This window comes from Procambarus clarkii, chromosome 49 (genome assembly GCF_040958095.1).
Source record: "Procambarus clarkii isolate CNS0578487 chromosome 49, FALCON_Pclarkii_2.0, whole genome shotgun sequence".
Classification (NCBI taxonomy): domain Eukaryota; kingdom Metazoa; phylum Arthropoda; class Malacostraca; order Decapoda; family Cambaridae; genus Procambarus; species Procambarus clarkii.
Window position 1 is genome coordinate 17774195 of NC_091198.1, and position 16590 is coordinate 17790784.

Sequence of the window (16590 nt, forward strand, 5' to 3'; positions counted from 1 at the left end):
CCTCTGGTGTTCAGACAGTGTTCTATGGCACCTGTACTCCTCACTGGTTCTATTCTGCATTTATTTCAGTGTCTTTTGCTCCAGTATGTTGTTATTCTACTGTACAAATTTGAGACCCGGCCCTCGAATATCCTCCAAGTATATATATTATTTGATACCTTTCTCATCTCCTTTCCAAAGAGTACATTTTGAGAGCTTTGAGACAATCCTGATAATTCTGACGTTTTATCGTGTCCTATGCGTGCTGTATATGTTCTCTGTATTCCCTCTAGTTCAGATATCTCTCCCGCTCTGAAGGAGAAGTGAGTACCGAGCAATACTCAAGACGGGACAGCACCAGTGGTTTAAATAGAATTAACATTGCTGTGGGGTCTCTGGGTTTGAACGGTCTCATAATTCATCTGATCATTTGCCTGATTTGCTCGGTTATGTTCACTAAATGTCAGGTCGTCAGACATCAAGGTGCAGGTGTACACGACTGACTGAGGTGCATCAATGTATTACATTATTAACATATTTACCATGCTCATTACGTAAATCATTATCAATAAAATATAAAAAACAAGTATCCAACTATATTTCTGAAAATAATTGAAATCTATAATTAATCGTATCAGAATTGTGGCTTTTTAGTGGAATCGAATATAAAATTTGAGTATAGTGTCGTAACTAGTATGTAGCACATGAATGAACTGGGGCACAAACGCCCCCAGACCTCACGCCCTGCAGAAGGCGTGACTGGGGGCAGAGCAGGTTGCACCACCTTGAGAGGTTACTTTCAGATGATTTCGCGGTTTAGCGTCTCCGCGGCCCGGTCTTCGACCAGGCCTCTTGGTTGCTGGACTGGTCAACCAGGATGTTGGACGCGGCTGCTCGCAGCCTGACGTATGAGTCACAGCCGTTGATGAGGTATAATTTCGAGGTACTTGTCCAGTTCTGTCTTGAACACTGTGAGGGGTCGGCCAGTTATGTGTAGTGGAAGCGTGTTGAACAGTCTCGGGCCTCTGATGTCGAGTTCTCTCTCAGAGTACCTGTTGCACCTCTGCTCTTCAACGGGGGTATTCTGTACATCCTGCCATTCGTCCTGGTCTCATGTGGTGTTATTTGTGTGTGCAGGTTTGGGACCAGCCCCTCTACTATTTTCCACTTGTAAATTATGTCTCTCTCCGACCTGCACTCCAGAGAATACAGATTTAGGCTCTTTAGTCGGCCCCAGTAGTTTAGATGTTTTACTGAGTGGATTCTAGCAGTAAAGGATCTCTGCACGCTCTCCAGGTCAGCAATTTCTCCAGCTTTGAAAGGGGCTGTCATTGTGCAGCAGTACTCCACTCTATAGAGCACAAGCGTCTTGAAGAGTATCATCATCGGTATAGCATCTCTAGTATGAAAAGTTCTTGTTATCCAACCTGTCATTTTTCTTGCAGTTTGCAGTTGACGACTTCTTTATTGTGTTCTTTAAAGGTAAGGTCTTCCGACATGAGTACACCCAGATCCTTTACATTGCCTTTTCGTTCTATGTTATAATTTGCCTGAGTTTTGTACCTGGTTTCTGCTTTTCTATTTATATTTTTTCCGTAGCGCATGAGCTGGAACTTTTCTTCCTTAAACACCATATTATTTTCTGTAGCCCATAGAAAGACCTGATTGACATCTGATTGCAGGTTTGCCGTGTCCTCTATGTTGTCTACTCATGAAAATCCTAGTGTCATCTGCCAAGGATGATACAGTACTATAGGTTGTGTCCTTGTCTATGTTCGGTATTAGGATGAGAAAAAGTACTGGAGCAAGCACAGTACCCTGGGGGACTGTACTGGAGCAAGCACAGTACCCTGGGGGACTGTACTGGAGCAAGCACAGTACCCTGGGGGACTGTACTGGAGCAAGCACAGTACCCTGGGGGACTGTACTGGAGCAAACACAGTACCCTGGGGGACTGTACTGGAGCAAACACAGTACCCTGGGGGACTGTACTGGAGCAAACACAGTACCCTGGGGGACTGTACTGGAGCAAGCACAGTACCCTGGGGGACTGTACTGGAGCAAGCACAGTACCCTGGGGGACTGTACTGGAGCAAGCACAGTACCCTGGGGGACTGTACTGGAGCAAGCACAGTACCCTGGGTGACTGAGCTCTTCACGGTTGATGGTCCGTATTTTATTTTGTTGACTATTGCACATTGGGTTCTGTTAGTAGAGGAGATTGTAGTGCACCTTCTCTTACATTACCTACATTAAAAGCTTCATCATCCGTCACCACATTCTATCTGCAAGTTTTGTCCCACCCACCCTGGGACGCCCCAGCCACCCTGGGGCGCCCCAGCCACCCTGTCCCACCCCACCCACCCTGGGACGTCTCACACCAGGGCTCCACATCTCTGGTAATGTGGACAACCTCCTCCAGCGACCACCCTTGGCCAAACTGTCGACTCTTGCCCGTCAGGGATGTCACCTTCCATCACGTAATCCCTAAGAAACATGCACCTTCAACGGCGATATTAATCCTCGAGTGTCTTACGAGCGCAGGAGCGAGCCACGCCAGCGAGGTGACTACTAAGTGAAAGCAATTAATCCAAGACTACTACACTTAAAACTGTCCATACGGGATACTATGGAAGCACTTATCATAAAGATGAAGAGCCAGCCTAGTGACTGTGGCTCCACCACTCTTCATCACCTCTAGTCTATTTCTTTACATCCTTCACTTTTAAGTTATATTATAGTGCATAATTGGCCCCATGTTGCAAGGTCCGAATAGGAACTATGCAAGTTGCCAGGAGCCTCACCACCCGGTGTCACAGACCTTGGCCGCTCTGCCAGTGAAGGCGCCGCGCACACTCACCAGTGCTACAACGCCTGCAAGCAACGTCTGCACGCAACGTCTGCAAGCAACGTCTGCAAGCAACGTCTGCAAGCAACGTCTGCACGCAACGCCTGCAAGCAACGTCTGCACGCAACGCCTGCAAGCAACGCCTGCACGCAACGTCTGCAAGCAACGTCTGCACGCAACGTCTGCACGCAACGTCTGCACGCAACGTCTGCACGCAACGCCTGCAAGCAACGTCTGCACGCAACGCCTGCACGCAACGCCGTAATATTTTCTATTGGGCAATGGTACGCACAGATATTTATAACCTGCTTGATACCTTCCACGACCTGACCTAAAACACTGTACCATTGTAAGACCCACATTAACCATCCACCAGTAAGGCCGCCCTACACCTTGAGGTTACCTTCAAGTTGGTCTGAAGGTTCAATGTCCCGCGGCCCAGTCTCTGGCCATGCATCCTGGTTGGCAGTCTGGTCAACCTGGCTGTTAGACGCAGCTCCTCGCACAGTCTGACAAATGAATATGTACCTGTACCTGGATTGTACCTGGATGGGGTTCTGGGAGTTCTTACATTCGCCAAGCCCAGGCCGGGGCCAGACTATAGACTCGTCAAAGCTTGGTCCAACAGGCTGTTGCTTGCACGATCACACACAAAAGTTTTTGAAAGAGTGATTAGGAATCGAATTTCTAGTTTTATGGAAAATAATGAACTACAAAAGGTCAGGGGGCCTGATGGCTGAGTGAACAGCTCTCAGGATTCGTAGTCCTAAGGTTCCGGGTTCGATACCCGGCGGAGGCGGAAACAAATGGGCAGTTTCTTTCATCTTGAGGCCCCTGCTCACCTAGCAGTAAATAGGTACCCGGGAGTTAGACAGCTGCTACGGGCTGCTTCCTGGGGCTGTGTAACAAAAAGGAGGCCTGGTGGAGGACCGGGCCGCGGGGACGCTAAGCCCCGTAATCAAGATAGCCTCAAGATAATGCACAGTCCTTGCACCGCTGCTATTTCTCATTATTATCTCGGATATAAACAAAAATACTAGTCACAGCTTCGGGTTATCCTTTGCAGATATAAAAATCAGCATGCAAATTTCCTCTGCAAAAGACACTGAACAACAGCAGGCAGATATTAATAAGGTCTTCGATAAGATGGATTATGAGACCGTTCAAACCCAGAGACCCCACAGCAATGTTAATACTATTTAGACCACTGGTGCTGTCCCGTCTGGAGTATTGCTGGGTACTCCTCCTTCAGAGCGGGAGAGATCTCTGAACTAGAGAGAATACAGAGAACATATACAGCACGCATAGGACACGATAAAATGTTTGAATTATTGGGACCGTCTCAAAGCTCTCAAAATGTACTCTTTGGAAAGGAGACGAGAAAGGTATGAAATAATATATACATGGAAGATATTAGATATTCGAGGGCCGGGTCTCAAATTTGTACAGTAGAATAACAACATACTGGAGCAAAAGACACTGAATTAAATGCAGAATAGAACCAGTGAGGAGTACAGGTGCCATAGAACACTGAACATCACAGGTCCACAGCTGTTCAACACCCTCCCAGCAAGCATTAGAAATATTACTAGAACAAAGGTTGATGTACTCAAGAGGCACTTGGATAAGTTGTTGCAAGAAGTGCCGGACCAACCAGACTGTAGTGGGTATGTGGTCCTACAGAGCCTCCTGCTCTGAAGGGGGGAAGCGAGTACCGACCAGCACTCAAGACAGGTCAATTGAAATTGAAATAAGTTTATTGAGGTAAAATACACACAAAGGGATGAGGTAGCTCAAGCTATTCTCACCCCGTTAGACAGGTCAACACAAGTGATTTGAATAGTACAACCATTGTGATGGACACCTCCCCCCCCCCCCACAAACAACAGCGCCAGAGGATACCCCACAAACAAGCGGTGGAGGGACGCCTTCACGTCAACACCCCCCCCCCCCACTAAGCCAGTGGGTGATGGATGACAAACATCCGCAGTGATCTACGCCCCACACCACTGGTGGCCTACATACAGAGTGGGTAACACACTAGGGAAAAGTGTACACGATGCTGTCACATGAAGGTTGGTGGTGGGGCGGCACACATGACTGGCGCTGCCAGGCCTACACCTGGCACTTAAGTCTGCCCCTAAGTGTCAGTCTGGCTCGGCACACACACCTCTATCCCAAGTCCGGCTTGAAGTGAAGGGCGCTCGTTACCTCCCTTCACGACACTACCGCTCAGCTCGCCATACTCACCACCTGAAAAAAAGAGAAACGAAAATTATTACATGAATTTTGTGAGTTACAGATGTAACATTAACATGGTGAGAGATCTTTTACTGCTAGAATCCACTCACTCAAACATCTAAACTACTGGGACTGACGAAAATACCTCAATCTCTTTGCTCTTGAGCGCAGGCGGGAGAGATGCATAATAATTTGCATTGCACATCGCGTTTTGACGTAACTTTACCACAGCCCATAATCGGGCTGTGGTGGGTATGTGGGCCTGCGGGCCACTGCAAGCAACAGCCTGATGAACCAAACTCACAAGTCAAGCCTGGCCTCGGGTCGGGCTTAGTGAGTAGCAGAACTCCCAGAACCCCATCAACCCCAGGTATTCACCAGATATCCAGTTATGCCCCTTGTGTATAGCGGGAGTGTTGAAAAGTCTTGGTGCCCCTGATAGTTGTACCAGAGTACAGGTTCCTGAATCTATTGGGCTTTATCGTATCTGCATTTGAAACTGTATGGAGTCTGCTTCCAGCAGAGTTGTTAACAAATGGAAAGCTGATGTGGTCTACCCCTACCCACAAGGCAGGTATGTTGACCACATCACTGCCTGTGATGTGGAAAGATAGAGAAACAAGGTCAAATGGAGGAGTAGGTCTGTGTATTAAAGAGGACCTGAGTATGCAGAGCTACTAAACTCAACTAATGAGGTGGTAGAAGTACTTGGAATTAAGGTGGAAAAAATAAACCTATTTATTATTCTAATATATAAACAAACCAGATACAACGGTTGAGGAATTCACAGAGCAGATGCACAAAATATAGAACACCCTTGATAACCTAGCGAACCCAGCTCCAGATATTATCTTCCTTAGAGATTTCAATGTACCAAGTCTAAGATGGAGAACGGCAAACACAAATATCATAGCAGGGAACGACCCGGGAAATAACCAACCACAGGTCAGAGAACTTTTGAGATTCTGTGACAAATTCTCGCTCAGTTAACAGATTACAGAAACAACTAAGAACGAAAACACACTAGACTTGTTATTCACGAACAATGATGAACTAATCAGACACATTACAATCTCAGATACCACATACTCAGGCCACAAGCTCATTGAAGTGCGAACTAGCATAAATAACGGTAGTAGGTCTAAGAGACCCAACAAGCGAGAATGAGTATTCAATCAATTCAATTTCAACAATAAGAGGATCGACTGGGAAAAAATAAATGTAGACCTTGCAACCATTCAACAGGAGACGGTCTTAAGCGACAAAACTCCCACACAGGGAATAGCTCAACTGACAGCTGAAGCTTACAAGGTCTGCTTGAAGTACGTGCCTGTGAGGAGGGGCAGAAAGAGGACCACTCTAGAAAGAGAACGCAGACGACTGTACAGGAGAAGGAAAAAAATAACGGAAATGCTTCGGCAGACACAACTATCACAAGAAAGGAAAATAAACCTAAACAGGGAGATCGAAGATATAGAACAAACGTTGAAGCGATCATACGAGGCTGACGAAATGGAACTGAAACAGAAATAAAGAAGATAAATACAAGAGATAAAGAAAAACTAAATATTTTTTTCACATACGCAAAATCAAAAACCTCGACTAGTATTGGACTTGTAATTATAACTGAAGGTACGTACACACAGGACAACAAGGAAATTCGTAAAATTCTAAGAAGCCAGTATGAGGCTATGTTTAGCACACCAATACACAACATGAAAGTTGATGACCCAGACAGCTTCTTTATGAATGACATTCAAGCTGCAAATAATAAAACGGATATTAACACGAACTCGGAAGATTTTGAAAGAGAAATTGACAACATGCCCATGCACTCAGCTCCTGGGCCGGACTCGTGCAATTCAATATTCATAAAGAAATGCAAAGTACCGGTAGCGAGAGCACTCAGCGTAATATGGAGAAAGAGCCTGGATACAGGGGGAGATATCAGCTGCACTTAAATCTGCAGATATAGCTCTGCTGCACAAGGGGGGAGTAAAACCTTGGCAAAAATTATAGACCAGTTGCACTAACATCACACATAATAAAAGTGTTTGAAAGAGTGATTAGGAATCAAATTTCTAGTTTTATGGAAAATATTGAGCTACACAACCCAGGACAACATGGATTCAGAGCGGGAAGATCCTGTCTGTCACAGTTACTCAACCACTATGACAAAATCACAGAAGCTCTAGAAGAAAAGCAAAATGCAGATGTTGTATACACAGACTTTGCAAAGGCGTTCGACAAATGTGACCATGGGGTGATACCTACCTTGAGGTGCTTCCGGGGCTTAGTGTCCCCGCGGCCCGGTCGTCGACCAGGCCTCCAGATAGCTCACAAAATGAGGTCAATGGAAATAGCTGGTAAAGTAGGATGCTGGATACTCAATTTCCTGTCGAACAGAACACAAAGAGTAACAGTCAATCAGATAAAACCAAGTCCGAGCGCAGTTAAAAGCTCTGTACCTCAAGGTACAGTCCTTGCACCGCTACTGTTCCTTATTCTCATATCAGATATAGACAAAAATACAAGTCACAGCTTCGTGTCACCTTTTGCAGATGATACAAAAATCAGCATGAAAATTACCTCTGCTGAAGACATTGAAAAATTACAAGCAGATATCAACTGTTTTCGATTAGGCAGTAGAAAATAACATGAAGTTTAACAGTGACAATTTCCAGGTACTCAGGTACGCCAAAAATGAGGACCTGAAGTTCATACAGGGCACAAAACACAATCGAATCTGCCCATAGTAGGAAAACAGCATGTCAAGGATTTGGGAATAATGATGTCCGACGATCTAACGTTTAGGGAGCATAACCAAGCAAATATTGCGTCAGCCAGAAAAATGATAGGATGGATTAAAAGAACTTTAAAATCCAGGGATCCCATCACAATGGTTGTACTCTTCAAATCACTTGTGCTGTGCCGTCTTGAGTACTGCTCAGTACTCACTTCCCCCCCTTTCAGAGCAGTAGAGATTGCTGAAATACAGGAAATACAGAAAACATATACGGCACGCATAGACGCAATAAAGCACCAAAATTATTAGGATCGTCTCAAAGCTCTCCAAATGTACTCACTAGAAAGGAGACGAGAGATACCAAATAATATACACATGGAAAATACTGGAAGGCCAGGTCCCAAAATTACACAGTAAAATAACAACGTACTAGAGTGAACGATATGGAAGAAAATGCAGAATAGAACCGGTGAAGAGCAGAGGTGACATAGGCACAATCAGAGAACACTGTATAAACATCAGAGGTCCACGGTTGTTAAACATCTTCCCAGCGAGCATAAGAAATATTGCCGGAACAACTGTGGACATCTTCAAGAGGAAACTAGACAATTTCCTCCAAGGAGTGCCTGACCAACCGGGCTGTGGTGGGTATGTGGGCCCGCGGGCCGCTCCAAGCAACAGCCTGGTGGACCAAACTCTCACAAGTCAACCTCTGGCCGGGTTTGGGGAGTAGAACAACTCCCAGAACCCCATCAACCAAGTGCCAGTGTCTCGCCCACACTTGTCATGGCGGCCCAGGAGACCTCAACACCGGTGCCCACACCTGTCATGGTCCCCAGAAGACCCCAACACTGGTGCCAACACGTGCCGTGGTCGCCCAGGAGACCGCGAGACAATATGGTCGCTAGGTACACCTCGGAGGTGACCATTGAGCTGCTAGGATCTTCGACTTTCATGTTCAATGGAGCGTTAAACATAATACTGTTCTTTTACCATTTCACTAATTTCTCCATCATCCTTTGCTTGCAGCACTTCACTGGGAGAGAATTCTACCAACATCAAAGGCCCCAAGACTTTTCAACATTCCCGCTACACATAGCTGGCCGAACTCTCTCACTGGATTCAAACGAGAACTTGATAAACACCTCCTATGAATACCCGATCAACCTGGCCGAGTCATATGACAGGCTGCCAGGAGCCCCGTCTAACAGCCTTGTTGACCAGACTATCAACCAGGAGGGGTGGTCAGAGACCGGGCCTTTCCGCCAGATGTCGAGGGCACTGATCCTCGGAATTTCCACAAGGTAAGGCTGGAATGTTTGTGTCGTCCTAAGAAATTCAGTTACTATTTTCCTTCTGCGTTTCATTCCTAAGTTATTCCTCTTGTTGATCTACTGGAAAGGAATATATTTCAAGCATATATTTCAAGCCTGGTGGACCAAGCTCTCACAAGTCAAGCCTGGCCTCGGGCCGGGCTTGGGGAGTAGAAGAACTCCCAGAACCCCATCAAGCAGATAAGCAGATTTTGTAGAATTCTGCCATCAATTGTTCCATTTCTTCCAATTAATGTTGCTTTGAACTTCTGTGAATTTGCGAAATGTGTACGAAATTACTTAAGACTAATCCGTTTCATCATTATTCGTCAAGATCATACCAAAATAATTTTCGTTTCCAGTTGTCTATCATTTGAGGGGAAACTTGCGACATAATAACTGGATTACTGGCATGTGATTGGTTATTTCCAGCATGATTTCCTGCCATAAAGCACCGGGGACACTGACTGGACAGCATGGGGACAGGAAAGCAACACATGCTTGGACAAAGCTGGAACATTTACTGTACTCACTAACTTGAGCTTGCGGGGTGGAGCTTCGACTCTTTGGTCCCGCCTCTCAACTGTTAATCAACTGGTGTACCGATTCCTGAACCTATTGGGTTCTAACAAACATTGTTTATTTGCCGTGTCCTCTATATTGTCTACTCTCATAAAAATCCTAGTGTTATCTGCAAAGGATGATACAGTGCTATAGATTGTGTCCTTGTCTATGTCCGATATTAGGAAGAGAAAAAGTACTGGAGCAAGCACAGTACCCTGGGGGACTGAGCTCTTCACGGTTGATGGACCGGATTTTATTTGATATACTATTACACACTGGGGTCTGTTAGTTAGGAAATTGTAGATCTACCTATTTTTTCCGGCAATTCCTTTTGAACAGGTATTCTCCCTTTTGAACGCATTGTGTTCAAAACACCACCATGGTCAACTTAACCCCAAGGTAACCACCACATCACTTCCTAAGTCATTCCATTCCTTAACTACCCTGACACTAATAAAGTTCTTTCTTGTATATCTCTGGCTCATCTGAGTACTGTGGGTGTGTTTACGGGGAAATTCTCTATTTACTCCGAGTGAGTGAGTGAGTGAGTGAGTGAGTGAGTGAGTGAGTGAGTGAGTGAGTGAGTGAGTGAGTGAGTGAGTGAGTGAGTGAGTGAGTGAGTGAGTGAGTGAGTGAGTGAGGGAGAGTGAGGGAGAGTGAGGGAGTTGTAGCCGGGGCGCCAGGGCTGTCAACCTATTGATCCCTCTCCTCCCCCCTACACCCACAACAGTTTATTAATGGTGCCGCCGTCAAATACACACCACTCGGGCTGAATCATCGAGAGAAGAGGAGGGGAGGGTGACGGACGGGTCACCACCACCAGTTCACACCACTACACACACACACACACACACACACACACACACACACACACACACACGATTATTGATTGATGACAAGTTGGCGTAACTACCACACAACAACGCTGATATTAGCCTAGACTACCAAGCTACCGGCGCGAGTCCCTCCTCCACCAACACACTCCCATCATAGCAACACACCGCCCAGTGGACCGCCCTGTGGACCGCCCGGTGGACCACCCTGTGGACCGCCCGGTGGACCACCCTGTGGACCGCCCTGTGGACCACCCTGTGGACCACCCTGTGGACCGCCCGGTGGACCACCCTGTGGACCACCCTGTGGACCGCCCGGTGGACCACCCTGTGGACCACCCTGTGGACCGCCCGGTGGACCACCCTGTGGACCGCCCTGTGGACCACCCTGTGGACCACCCTGTGGACCGCCCTGTGGACCGCCCTGTGGACCACCCTGTGGACCGCCCTGTGGACCACACTGCCAATACCGAAGCGTATTACAGCCGTCACTATTTGTTTACCTGTGTTGCTGTGACACACTAAACCTAACCTTCCTAAGCCTAGTACACGATATCTGAGGCCTAGTATAGTACATGTTTGTACTATACTAGGCCTAGCAATATTTAACTTTGTGTTTAAAGTATTTATTTTTAGAAAATTCTTACTAGTCAATATACTACTATCACCAAGAATGTACGAATTGTGACTATTGACGAGCGGTACAATAGGGGCTATCTAAACGGGACATTTTACCAGCACCAGCCCCTACCCCCCCTCCACTACCACCATACCCTTCACCACCACAAACCTGCCCTTCACCACCACAAACCTGCCCTTCACCACCACAAACCTCCCATCCCCCACCCCCCCCCCCAGCACGCCGCGCCGCCCCAGACACACCAGAGAGTGAGCAAGCAAAGGAAGGGGGGAGGGGTTGGGGGTGACGAGGACAGGGGGTGGATATGAGGCGAGGGAGAAAGGGTGGTGGAGCGAGGGTAGGAAGTAGGAGGCTTAGATCAGTGTGGGGTGGAGTGGTGGTGGAGGGGTAGCGGAGGGGTAGCGGAGGGGTGGGGAGGAAGTGGGAGAGGTGGGGGGGGGGTGGCGGCATTGGGTGGAGTCTCCTCCAGCAAGATGACCCTATCCCAACTTAGTAGGAAAGGGAACAAGCTTACCTGCTTGTTGATGGGGTTCTGGGAGTTAATCTCCTCCCCAAGCCCGGCCCGAGGCCAGGCTTGATTTGTGAGAGTTTGGTCCACCAGGCTGTTGCTTGGAGCGGCCCGCAGGCTCACATACCTATCACAGCCCGGTTGGTCTGGTACTTCTTGAAAAAACAATCTAGGTTTCCTCTTAAAGATGCCCACGGGTGTTCCGGCAATATTTCTAATGCTCGCTGGGAGGGTGTTGAACAACTGCCGACCTCTGATGTTTATACAGTGTTCTCTGATTAACCGCCCTGTTCTTCACCGAATACAACCACTTAACCTAACCATAAGGTTACCTTGAGGTGATTTCGGGGCTTAGAGACCCCGCGGCCCGTTCGTCGACCAGGCCTCCTGGTTGTTGACCAGTCCACAAACCAGGAGGCCTGGTTGGAGACGCTGAGCCCCAAAATCATCTCAAGTTAACTACACGGAGGGGGGGGCGGGCAGGGGAAAAATGGAGGGTGCCAAGTGTGTGTGGGGGGGGGGGGAGGGGGGAAGTAGACATAGTAAAGGTCTTCCCAGACGCGCCACATTATAATGTTATTTAAGACAAGAGTGTGGGTGGGGCCGGGCGCGGCCAGCCAGGTGGGAGCCAGCGGACAACGACCTTCTCCACCTGCCCACAACACCTTCCTGCACACGCACACGCGCGCGCACACAGTTGAGAGGCGGGACCAAAGAGCCAAAGCTCAACCCCCGCAAGCACAAATAGGTGAGTACGCACACGCGTGCGCACGCACGCACGCACGCGCGCACACACACACACACACACACACACACACACACACACACACACACACACACACACACACACACACACACACACACACCCACCCACCAACTTGGTGGAGGCCAAGACCGTCAGTAGTTTCAAAGCGTTATATGACAAAGAGTGCTGGGACGACGGGACACCACGAGCGTAGCTCTCATCCTGCAACTACACTTAGGTAATTACACACACACACAACTAGGTGAACCCCCGCAAACACAACTAGGTGAATACACACAGTGGAGTGGTTGATAAATGGAATGCATTAGGAAGTGATGTGGTGGAGGCTGAGTCCATACACAGTTTCAAGTGTAGATATGATAGAGCCCAATAGGCTCAGGAATCTGTACACCTGTTGATTGACGGTTGAGAGGCGGGACCAAAGAGCCAGAGCTCAACCCCCGCAAACACAACTAGGTGAGTACACACACACACACACACACACACACACACACACACACACACACACACACACACACACACACACACACAGCCTTGCCATTCCTTAACACCCATAATCACTCCCTATGAGGTTACACACTGGGGGGGGCGCAGGCCAGTTTCTAAATGAGGTTTGTACAGAGCCTTAGTGCACATGGGGGAGCCGGTCGGCCGAGCGGACAGCACGCTAGACTTGTGATCCTGTGGACCTGGGTTCGATCCCAGGCGCCGGCGAGAAACAATGGGCAGAGTTTCTTTCACCCTATGCCCCTGTTACCTAGCAGTAAAATAGGTACCTGGGTGTTAGCCAGCTGTCACGGGCTGCTTCCTGGGGGTGGAGGCCTGGTCGAGGACCGGGCCGCGGGGACACTAAAAAGCCCCGAAATCATCTCAAGATAACCTCAAGATAACCAAGAAACCCGGCTAGAATGAAAGGAGTATGGGTGCAGGGGTAGACATGGGTGCAGGGGTAGACATGGGTGCAGGGGTAGACATGGGTGCTGGGGTAGACATGGATGCTGGGGTAGACATGGGTGCTGGGGTAGACATGGGTGCTGGGGTAGACATGGGTGCAGGGGTAGAGCTGTAACGCGCTCTTCGCCCAAATCAACAACATTTGCCTTAAACCTGCAAATAGTAGAACCAACTATGAAAGAAAACACGCTGGACCTCATTTTCACTACATCCTTTGCAGATGACACCAGGATTTTCATGAGAGTCGACAACATAGAGGACACGGCAAACCTCCAATCAGATGTAAATCAGGTCTTTCTATGGGCTACAGAAAATAATACGGTGTTTAACGAAGTTCCAGCTCATGCGCTACGGAAAAATGAAAATCACGTACAAAACCACGTATAAAACGCAGTCAAATCATAACATATAACGAAAAGGCAATGTAAAGGATCTGGGTGTACTCATGTCGGAAGACCTTACCTTTAGAGAACACAATAAAGTAGCCGTGACAACTGCAAGAAAAATGACAGGTTGGATAACAAGAACCTTTCACACTAGAGATGCTATACCGATGATGATACTTTTTAACACGCTAGTGCTCTCTAGAGTGGAGTACTGCTGCACAATGACAGCACCTTTCAAAGCTGGAGAAATTGCTGACCTGGAGATCCTTTACTCAGTAAAGCTCAGAATCCACTCAGTAAAACATCTAAACTATTGGGCCCGACTAAAGAGCCTAGATCTGTATTCTCTTGAGCGCAGGCGGGAGAGATATATAATAATTTACACGTGGAAAATGTTAGAGGGGCTGGTCCCAAACCTGCACACAGAAATAATATCACATGAGACCAGAAGACATGGCAGGATGTGCAGAATACCCCCGTTGAAGAGCAGAGGTGCAACAGGTACTCTGAGAGAGAACTCTATCAACATCAGAGGCCCGAGACTGTTCAACACGCTTCCACTACACGTAAGGGACATAATTGGCAAACCCCTCACAGTGTTCAAGAGAGAACTTGACAAACACCTCCAAAGGATACGTAACCAACTAGGTTGTGACTCATACGTCAGGCTGCGAGCAGCCGCTTCCAACAGCCTGGTTAACCAGCCTAGCAATGAGGAGGCCTGGTCGACGACCGGGCCACGGGGTCGCTAAGTTCCGAAAACACCTCAAGATAACCTCAAGGTAAAGTAAGAGACGCAGATTGGAACGGGAACGGCGTTCCCTCTATTAGCAAAGAAAACGAATGGCTTGAGAGATTGCTGAAACAGAGGAGACAACATGTACGGCACGCATAGACGCGATAAAGGACCTAAACTACTGGGATCGTCTCAAAGCTCTCCAAATAAATAAATAAATAATAAATAAATGTTTATTTAGGTAAGGTACATACATACAAGAAATTTTTACAAAGATTGGTTGACTTATAGGTAGAGCTAGTACATACAATGCCTAAAGTCACTATTACGCAAAGCGTTTCGGGCATGTACTCACTAGAAAGGAGACGAGAGAGATATCATATAATATACACGTGGAAGATACTGGAGGGCCAGGTCCCAAATCTACATAGCAAAATAACAACGTACTGGAGTGAACGATATGGAAGAAAACGCAGAATAGAACCAGTGAAGAGCAGGGGTGCCACAGGCATTATCAGAGAACACTGTATAAACATCAGAGGTCCACGGTTGTTCAACGTCCTCCCAGCGACTATAAGAAATATTGCCGGAACAACCGTGGACATCTTTGAAAGTGGGCCTGTGGGCCGCTCTAAGCAACAGCCTGGTGGACCAAGCTCTCACAAGTCAAGCCTGGCCTCGGGCCGAGCTTAGGAAGTAGAAGGCCTCCTAGAACCCCATCAAGCAAGAGGTAACGAAGAAAAGAAAGATTGTGACGATAAGGAGTTTTGGGCGGTGCTTTGAGAATATCAACAGGAGCCAGGGTGTGGCTACATCCACAGACAGGGGCCACGCCCCGCTGCCACGCCCACTCACCAGGCCCCGTCACGCCCACTGGTGGGACAATCAAGACAATGTTCACTAAAGATCGGCCAGCCACCGTTCACTAACTCGGCACACCTGACATGGAAACACTAACAAAATTATTTGTTCTCCGAGCTCAGGTGTTGGTGGTCACGGTCCTCCTGGTTGATGGGGTTCTGGGAGTTCTTGTACTCCCCAAGCCCGGTCCTCGGCCAGGCCTCCTTTTTTGGTTTAACACTCCCCAGGAAGCAGCCCGTAGCAGCTGTCTAACTCCCAGGTACCTATTTACTGCTAGGTAACATGTTGCGACGCCGGTTAGGCGCCAGTGGACGTGCCCTGGACACACACATGGGGTGACCTAATACCCTCTTCTGATTATGGCCGGCGCTAAACAACTAAATAGGTGTCAACAACGTTGTCAGCAGATCTGAATACACAGCGTAGCCCTGCGCCCTCCAGCCCGTCAGACCTTCAGAGACAACCCTGGGCAACGGAGCGTGTACACACGCTCCCTCACACACTCCTAAGCTAGATCCTGGCCCGGTGTAGAAGTTATATATTTTCATAATAAAACCCTGGAAAAGCAGTGGGCGTTTGGTACTCCAATTCCTGCCCACTACCGAGTAACCTTCGACCATCCCCGGTCAACAACACTTAAATCATTCTACAACATCAATTGGTGTTACAAACAGGCGCATCAGGGTGAAAGAAACTTCTTGCCCATTTGTCTCTGCCTCCACCGGGGACCGAACCCGGAACCTCAGAACTACGAACCCGAAGCGCTGTCCACCCAGCTGTCAGGCGCCCCAGAATTCCCTACGGTAATTGGGAATTACCAAACAAAGGAATGACTGGAAAATTCAAAGATGGCTATTTATTTCCCAACAAACAGAACCCAAAGAGTAAAAGACAAAAGTAAATTCTGGATTATTTTCCGTGAAAAGCAATGTAAAGGATCTGGGAGTAATCACGTTGGAAAACTTTACTTTTAGAGAACACAATTAGGTATTGGTCACATTTGTATGACCCACCATACCCAAGGTACCGTACTTGCCCAGAGACTTATCCTAATATCACACAAGGATACAAACTACAGTACTGTATCATCATTAGCAGATGTCAATAGGATTTTCATAAGAGAAGACAATATAAAGGACACGGCAAACCTCCAATCGGATGTAGATTGGGTCTTTCAATGGGCCAAATATAATATTGTGGTGTTTTATGAAAATA

The 16590-nt window shown here is 47.7% G+C and overlaps 1 protein-coding gene across 5 annotated transcripts in view; it reads right to left on the bottom strand.

Annotated features, from left to right (window-relative positions):
• The window catches only part of LOC123763146 (collagen alpha-1(I) chain), a 118927-nt gene that overhangs the window by 76491 nt on the left and 25846 nt on the right, over window positions 1-16590 (bottom strand). For 4 of the 5 annotated variants that reach the window (XM_045750105.2, XM_045750107.2, XM_045750103.2 and 1 more), the window contains exon 2: window positions 4998-5080. The exons of the other annotated variant lie outside the window; for it this stretch is intronic. The gene's annotated coding sequence lies outside the window, so the exon portion shown is untranslated. The remainder of the gene's footprint in view (window positions 1-4997; window positions 5081-16590) is intronic. 5 annotated transcript variants of the gene reach the window in all.